Raw genomic sequence first — 9,814 nt, forward strand, 5'->3', positions numbered from 1 at the left:
CATAGGGAGTTGCATTCCATGATGCGGAGGTGTTGAAAGGCATTCGGATGATGGAGTGTGTAGGGTATCAGGTGTGAACATGATGTTACTGCAGCATTATTTGTACAGCTGAGTGTTGCCAATTTGAGGATCTTAAAGTTGGTTGTCACTTCCAATGTATACTTCTTCGCAGTATTCTAATAAAGTGGACACATATGTGCATGTCTACAGATTGATAGACTCCCAGGGCCCCATTATATAAAAGTTACCATTTTCAGTAAACTTTGCCATCCAATGGTAACTTGTATTGGATCCTTGATTTTGATTGGTTGGTGATCAGCGTTACCATGGTAGTTACCATTGGATGGCAATGTTACAGTACTTAACTTTTATGCCACAGGGCCCAGGAGTCCTAGCAGCTATATACTGTTGGTAGTGGGGTACAAGGGGGGGGGGGGTAGGTTGATTGGCCATGGCCCCCCAAAAAAGTTTCATTCATGACCAAGAACAAAAAGGAGAAAAGGATTAAGAAAAGGATATAAAATGGTAAAATATCACTATTTTCTTTAATATTTAGTGAAATTTTGTTTAAAAAAATTACTTAGGTTTTTGTATTAAACAAGGTAAAACTTGTTCACTTGCATCTTTTTTTTTCTCCGTTTGTAATATCTGGCCGGCCGCCCCGTCAAATTTTTTTGGGGAAATTATGCTACTGACTGTAAATTGAAGTATACAGCTGGCTGGCAATTCAAGGGAATGCTATACCCACTACTATTTTTTTTAATGAAGTGATAGAATCCTGTAGTGCACTTTTTTTTGCCTGGATACACAATTTTAGTTTGATATCAATTTAAGGATTAATCTGTGTTTTTTCCGAGAGAATGGAATTGAATTTCAGCCATTCATTGGTTCAGAGGATTGATAGAGCTTGATTTTTTGCCAATGTCATGCCAATTTAAGGATCTATTTTTCTTTTGTTTTATCATAGGGAAGGTGATAGAATAGCTTTATTGTTGCCAATTTTAAGGAATTACCTGTATCATTTCAAGAAGAATCTGGTAGACTGGTGATCTACATTGTATGGACTGCAACTCTATCTCTCCGTATCCATGTTTGAAGAGCATTCCTTCATGTACTGTATCAATATCCCATGTTCTTGTGAATGAGTCTGACTACTGAATGAGAGCTTTCACATGAGTTTTTAGTGCTGAATAATAAATGGTAATATGGGCAGAACCTACATTGTACCCCTGAACATTACTGTGAAGCAATGGAAAGTGATTTTAGTATTTTAAGTCTATGAAAGAGACTCAAGTTTTTGTCATTTTCATTGTCATTTTGTCAAATTCTGTCATTGTATTCTAGTGATTGAAAATAGGGTTTCAGGAATCCATCCTTTTTATTGAAATGCCTGTTTAGATTCAGGTTTCTGTTTGTATTGCTATCAAGGGGAAATTTTATGAAAACAGTTCTTTTTTGTTTTCAACCACACATCTTTCTTATCCATGATTATGGGCCAAATAATTGCACTATAAACACAACCTGGCCCATGTTGCATAAACGTTACTACATGTATTATAAGGATAACGCTGTTATCCAACGGTAATTTTCATGGAATCCTTGATTTTGATTGGATGATGAGCATTGTTATACCATGGTAGTTAATAATACCATTGGATGGCAAAGTTACCATAGGCCTAATAGTAACTTATAATGCAACTGGCCCTGCATGGACACTAGTGTGAAAGGCTCATCAGTACTCTCTTTCCTCCTACTTTGCTTCTTTAGAGGGGGAATGCGTAGGAGTCGGTAAGGGCATCTTGCAGATTAATTTGGTGGAATTTTTTTTTATCTTGAGGGGTATCATCATCATCATCATTACCACCACCATCTACATGTCTCTTAAACCAGGAACAAAGATGCTTGAAGTACATTCATGAGTTGACTGGATTCTAGGAAGGGTAGGAGAAGGGTCTAGGTTTCTACTCCCAGAGACACATCCATCATTTGTTTCCTTCGTGGAATAGCTGGATGATCTGAGGTAATCTTTCTGGCAGACTTTGCAATGAACACAGCAAAGACTCAATTATCAAGGAAATCTCATCCAGTTCATGACTCTTTGACCAGTTTTCATTAAAAATTTGTTTCTTTGGAATACATATGTACATGTACATTATGTAGCTGGAAACGTGAGGTAATCTTTGTGGTACATGTACATGTTCATGTAGTTGCAATGAACACAGCTACATAGGACTCAATTGTCATGGAAATCGCGCATGTCTTTGTTTGTTTGAAAGTTTTCGCTTCAAATATGTTTCTTTGGAAAAGCTAGTCTTTCTGCTTGTTGTGCAGTGAATGCAGGATTCAATTATCCAGGAAACTCATCTCATTGCACACTGTTTCTTTTACCAGTTTTTATCAAGGGTGAAGCAACTTTTTGGATTTTGTATTTGAAGTCATTAGTTTCTGTTTGATTTGATGTTGTCTCAAGATACAGCAACAAAACTGAGAGAAGGGGAATTTTATAGAATTTTCAGCAGAGAGGCAGGGAAAGGGTGTTGGATTGTGAATGCCCTTTTCCCCCAATAGCTTTTAGCCTTGTAGGCCTTTATTCAAATGGTACAATACCCCCAGTTGATTTTGAAATTATTTCTTTGAAAATCTTTCCTTTTTGTTTGCTTATTTTTGGTTAGAAACGATTTCTCTGGCTTCATTGGTTCTGTTTCGTAAAGGTTTATTATTATAACAAATGCTATATTTCTGTAACTAATATACATACATGTATACTATCACCCAAAATTTTAGATTGAAGGATTTTGGTAGCTTTTATTAAACTGTTTAATAGTGCAAATTCGTTTTCAGAACAATTTTAAAACAGACCCCTGTTTCTTTGAAGATTTGTAACAATATCAGTCTTTTAATTTTCTTAGATTATGAAGAGCTGCAATAAATGTTAAGATAATTTTGCATTGTTTTTCAAAACATTAATAGTTATAATGTAATGGATAAACATCTCTCTATTCAATTGTATTGAGAAGGGGGGGGGGGGGGCTGAATAGATTTTTTGCGATATCCACATTACAAAGAGCAATGCATTTGGATAATCTTATGTATTTCCTGGTCAGCTTTTGTGGATTGAAGTACTTCCAGAACAGCTTGTGTATGCAGTATGTATTTTTTGTGATTTTGTCTTAATACATATGATTGTGTGTTATACACTGTCCATGTATTTATAGTTGATGTTTGATACACTGTAAAAACGCTGTTTAAAAAATTTTAAGCAATGCTGTTAAGCCCGCCGCTCTAACAACTATTGTTTATAAACTTTTATTTTAATCAACGACTATGATTTAGGGAAAGACATTTCTTTTTCTTTCCCAGATCATAGTCAGCAATTGCTTGAAATTTAAAATGAAATAATAGTTATGGGATGGACTAAAACAGCATTGCCTTATAAAATTTGAAACAGCATTACAGTGTAGGTCTTAGTTTTATTGTGATCATACACTGCCTACATTTTCTGATTATTTAAATATTGCTTTTATACTCTTCATTGGATACTCAAGGCATTTTTTAACTAGAAAACCTATCACTATATAGAATTGTTTCTTGACACTCATTGCTACTGTGTTTGTGATCCTTGGAAGGAGTTGGTATTTCCTACATGTAGATGCTGTCTTCCTTAGACATGAACCCAGCATTACGATGGAAGGTGTGAAAAACCAGCGGAACTATTGGAGCATCAAATGATGATACAGCAGCGATGACTGGGGTAAACTCCTCTCGATGGCATTCCAGAGATATTACCCACATGCATGTTAAGATGATGTTTATTTGGCCTGATGGTTAAGAAAGCAAGTATCCCCTAGCGGCATCCCGATGCATCATCTTTAACTTCTATGCAGGGAAGGCCATACAAGTGTTCATTCTTGTCGGAATAAGGGGACATCGCGATAATGACTTTACATATTGAACTTGATAAAGTCTATACATGTAGGAGATTTTTATTCTGATTCTTTTGCTTGGCAGCTTAGGAAGCAGGTCTCCTGAGACCTGTACTGGAGCTTCATCTTATATGCTGCATTTGCCTGGGCTTTTGGTTTGGACCTTATCAACCTTATTCCACTTTGAAGATTAAGTTGAGTGCTACAATATGGATTATAGTCTGGTCCATGATCTGATAATGTGATACATTGAATGGGGATTGTGATATTGAATTGAAATTTTTGAGGAGGTTCAAAGGCATTTTCCCTATAAAAGCTTTGGTAGACCTATGCTTGACTGCTTTGTAGTGCCCAAGCATCTTTAGCATCCATTTGGCAACGTCCCTTCGCTGATATGAAACCTTCTTATGCCTCTAAAACAAAAGTTTCTGGAAGGCACTGCATCATTTTGAATTATGTTTAGAGTGGTATGGAGGCATCTGCAGTGATATGATTGACTTTGAGGTTGTGGAGGATCTTTAGATGGAGACCTGTGTCTTATGAGAAAATTGATCAATAGGGCCGTCTGCACCAGCCCGAGTTTTCAAATTAGTGCGCTATTTCTGACCCGGCAAATTATCCCGATCTGAACAATCCTGAGTTATTTGTAATGGAGACGCAATTATTGCGCTAGTTTGAGATTGCAATCCCAAGTCAACTTGGGATTATTTGCAAAATAGCACGCTATTTTACGAATTATCCCGCTAATTCGCAGGTTCAGACGCACTCGGGATTATGTATTCACGGCGTCAGACCATAATGCATCGGTGCTTCACTCGAGCAGGAATCGCTCTTCTTGCGATGGTGGAGACGGGGCTTCTTGAATCTCGAGATTGAGCAAACTCGGGCTATGGTGCACCACTGCTTAATAACTCTACAGTGTATTCTATTTTTTTTAGTTTCCTGTTATGAACCAAACAGATGGGTTGGAATAAACCAAAGTGAAGATCATGTATAATTTTGATTATTTCCTTATGCTCTTGTAAAGGAGATCTATGTCTACATGTTTGGCCATTTAAAATGGAATGGTATTTCTCTATTTTTTTTCTGCTGTTATTAAATGTGCTAGACAAGCCTACCGTACTTATTCTTGTTTTGATTGGAATATGAAATCAGTGAACTGAAGAACATGAACTTCTAGAAATGTTTTTACATGCATGCCTGTGAGGTATTTCTACCATCGATGAAGATAAACATCTTTGAAAAAAATCAGTTCCTTTGGATGGTATTAAAAGGTTTTACGAAGCACATTTTTCACCTGTGATTGCACTGCTCAGATTGAGATTTTGTTTTGAAATAGGCAGAACTTTGTTCACTTCACAACCGAGTGTAGGATTGCAAGGAAAAGTTCTGGAATATAATATCCTCATTTGAATTCAAAACATTTTTTTCTTATTATGAAATTAGATGTTTATTTATTGATTTTTACAATTGCTGTCAACCATTAATCAGATTATCCTGTCATTACAAGATTTTTTTTCTTCACAAAATGGAATGATGAACATTTGAACACATTTTATTCGGTGCCGACTTTCTCTTAGAATAGGATCAGATTCCCTCTTTACCATCAGAAATCTGGATTTACTGGAAATATATCATGTACGGACTTCCATTATCTTGTGATCTGCGGAAAATTTTGTAAGACAACACTTTGATCAGAGCATTATACTTCAAGATCGGAAATTGATACCCGAAAAAACATTGACACCATTGGATTTATGCCTGCATCAAAGGTTGTATCATACATGTATACAACTTTAAAATAGCTTCTGTTCGACAAATCATTGATAAATCCTGTGTGGGAAAAAGAATCATGGACACAATGTTCCGTTGGCGTAGCAACACGTGTGGTTGCGAGAAGGATTTAAGTCGCATAAGGAGACAACAGGATTTCTTGAAAGCTCGCCAGGAGCTGCGTAACGATGACGTTGGGCCCATCCGACGAGCCTTCACATGGTAAGTTTCTGAAGCTTTTGTTTGTAATGTAAGCCTATACACTGTACAGATAAACTGGAGGTTGTTTTGAAATACTATTTAGTACAGATCGATGTACTGTATTTGCCCATTAATAATCCAATTATTGATATTAATCGCTGCCCTTTAAAAGTGACTATGTTAAAAATAGTTTTATTCCCACTGTTTTTGCAGGTACATGTAGTGTGCATGTGTAGGAACATAATGAAGGAGTCCAAACGGGAAGGAAGAAGTACATGTAGATAGAAATTTTCAGAATGAAATTGGACAAGTAATAATGTTCAGAAATTTCCTCTACTTAAATGTAAATTGGATGCAAAATGGTAATTCCAAGTTCTACAATTTTGGAAGAATAACCCTGGCAATTAAATATTCATGGTATGCGAATGAGAGCTCTGATGAAAATGGCTCTGTATATGTTAAAAAAGGGTACCTCACTTCCACTTTATGCTGATAACTTTATAGGATAGGCCTACATGTAGTTTTTTTTGTCTCACCTGCATAGCAGAGTGAGACTATAGGCGCCGCTTTTCCGACGGCGACGGCGGCGGCGGCGTCAACACCAAATCTTAACCTGAGGTTAAGTTTTTGAAATGACAGCATAACTTAGAAAGTATATGGACCTAGTTCATGAAACTTATACATAAGGTTAATCAAGTATCACTGAACATCCTGCATGAGTTTCACGTCACATGACCAAGGTCAAAGGTCATTTAGGGTCAATGAACTTTGGCCGAATTGGGGGTATCTGTTGAATTACCATCATAACTTTGAAAGTTTATGGATCTGATTCATGAAACTTGGACATAATAGTAATCAAGTATTACTGAACATCCTGTGCAAGTTTCAGGTCACATGATCAAGGTCAAAGGTCATTTAGGGTCAATGAACTTTGGCCAAATTGGGGTATTTGTTGAATTACAGCCATAAATTTGAAAGTGTGTTGGTCTAGTTCATAAAACTTGGACATAATAGTAATCAAGTATCACTGAACATCCTGTGCGAGTTTCAGGTCACATGATCAAGGTCAAAGGTCATGTAAGGTCAAAGAACTTTGGCCACGTTGGGGGTATTTGTTGAATTGCCATCATATCTCTATAAGTGTATTGGTCTAGTTCATAAAACGTGGAAATAAGAGTAACCAAGTATCACTGAACATCTTGTGCGAGTTATAGTAGTTTTCAAAATCAGCACTGCTGCTATATTGAATCGCGTGATGCAGGTGAGACGGCCAGAGGCATTCCACTTGTTTAAATTTGACTCAGGATTTTCTGATCTGGCTTCAAATATCAAGCTTTGGCTTCAAATATCAAGCTTTGGCTTCAAATATCAAGCTTTGGCAAACTCAGCCTGAATTGAGACTTTGTTCCATGACACAATATTAAATCAAGATAGAGTACTAATCTTTTATTTTTGGAAAGTGCATTGCCATTGAGATTATCTCTTATTGATTACAAGGACATGGTAAAGCCAGGACATGCATGGACAACAGGGCCGTCTGCACCAGCCCGAGTTCTCAAATAATCATGCTGTTTCTGATCCGGCAAATTATCCCGATCTGAACAATCTCGAGATTATTTGTAATGGAGACGCAATCATCGCGATAGTTCGCTGGATTAAACTTGAGATTCCAATCCTAAATCATTTGCAAAATGGCACGCTATTTTTGAATTATCAGGTAATTCGCAGGTGAAGACGCACTCGAGATTCCATTCAAGATTACTTATTCACATTGTCGGACCATAATGCATCCATGCCTCGCTCGAGCACAAATTCCTCTGCTTGCGCTGGTGGAGACAAGATTTCTGGAATCTCGAGATTAATCGCGAAGAGGGCTGATCGGACTAAAATCTCAAGATTGAGCAAACTCGGGCTGGTGCAGCACTGCCTTATGTTGTAGATCTAAAGAGATATTCCATTGTTCCACCCTGACTGCGATTTCAATGCACGCGATCAAGCAGAACATCACATGGCCAAGTGCATGGTCTAAGGCGCCTGACTCTACATGGAAAGTCCGGGGTTGGATCCCTGGTCGCGGCACCTACATGTATGTCCGTGAGCAAGGCATTCAATCGACAATGCTCTTTTATCCTGCATTCAAATAAATGGAAATGCTATACGCATTATTGGTAACTATGTGCTCTTGTTTTACGTGCAAAGTCAATGCAGTGCAGATACGACAGTTTAATTGACTGACCGCGCATTTGCATATATTCAGTGCATGCAGTTGTTGTTTGCTTTGCTATTATACACGTTACTAAAAATTTTGAAAATCCCCACATATCAACAGAAACTGAATTAAATTGCTGCCTAGAAATTTAATGAAGTATTATGCAGAATAGGATTTGTGTTTTCATTTTCTATAAAAACCTCAAATCATTTCTTTAAAGCCAAAATTCACTGATGCGATAGTTCAGATGAATGCCTACGATATGCTCAACTGTACTCCTCAATAAACTTAAATATTAATTTCCGCCTCCCCTCCAAAAAAATCTGATAAAGTGGTATTAAATGCATTTAAATATTGATGATTTTGTTTGAAGTATAGGAACATATTCTATATACTGTCTAGACTCTGATGGTCACACCTTAAAGTTCAGGTTCAAGTTCAATGTAAATTCCATGTGAGTGTTATTCCTATCCTGATGTCCCATAAGGTATAGTCTCCTCATGCAAACACAACTGGTGGTCAATCAGAGTCCCATGACACAAAGATTAGCAATTAACCGTACGCTTGATTTTCACCATTAATTGTACATTGCAGTCAATGCAAAAGATTGTAAAAAAAAAATGTTCTACAGTGATCATAAAGCTTTGTGTTACAGGCCCCAGGAGAAATATAGCAGTGGGATGGCAAGTTAGCTTGCAAACTGGTCGTTCAATAGGTGTATTCAGACCAATTACTAGAGTACCTGTTGAAATAAGAGAACTTGTTCAGGCTCGAAAAATACCCCAATTATTATTTTCCACATTCAAATCAACCCAAAGAAGACACCTTTCGGGGTAAGTTCATGAAGTTACTAGCATGTGCAGTATGGTCTGATATTAAAGCAGGCAAGATTTAAAATCACTAGTTCCGCAGCCATCTACGGCGCCTGCTCCCAGCTACACGCTACGTTATTTAAAGTATTAAAGTTCCTGTAATTTGCTTTCACACTGCCAATGTACCTGCGATCTTGGAATAATCCCTGCGAAAGTTCTCATAATTTTGACAAGTAGGCCTATCTACTATTAAGCAGGTATTTTCTTTGGGGGATATTACGCATAATTTACTTTCACACGGGTATTTTCTGATCGGGGTAGATCAGGGCAATTCCCCGATCAGAAAATATTTGGAACTGAGTAACTTTAAGGTGTTTTTTTTTAATCTGGGTTTAGAACTTGAAAAGGAAAATGCACTGTAGTCCAAAGGGGCCGAGTAAAAACATTAAACGCGGTTCATACGACCGTTTTTAACAAGCATAAACCTTTCCTATTTTGACAACCATTTGACTGCAAAAAAAAAACTTCCCCCCAAAGTTGCAGAAATTCATATTTCACAACATTGCAGCCATGAAATGCTCATTTCTTTTCTGTATTTCCTTGTTATATTAGTTGAAAACTACAAATAAATTAAAGACTAATCCCATCTTTGTTGACTCTGAAAGATGGTTTTCAGTTGATGTTCACACTCTTTCTGCCGACAAAAATGTCTACATGTGGGATTACAATGTCTTTAGAGCATTTCATCAACATTTGTCGTCTGAAAAGTTTTCAGGGGCCCGTTGCAGAAAGAGTTGCAATCAATCGCAACTCTAAAAATCATGCGTAACTTGATTTTCTACAAATCAACAGCGCGCAATTGAGACTTGCGATTTATTTTTGGACTTGCGTTTAAA

This window comes from Lytechinus pictus, chromosome 8 (assembly GCF_037042905.1).
Source record: "Lytechinus pictus isolate F3 Inbred chromosome 8, Lp3.0, whole genome shotgun sequence".
Lineage (NCBI taxonomy): Eukaryota > Metazoa > Echinodermata > Echinoidea > Temnopleuroida > Toxopneustidae > Lytechinus > Lytechinus pictus.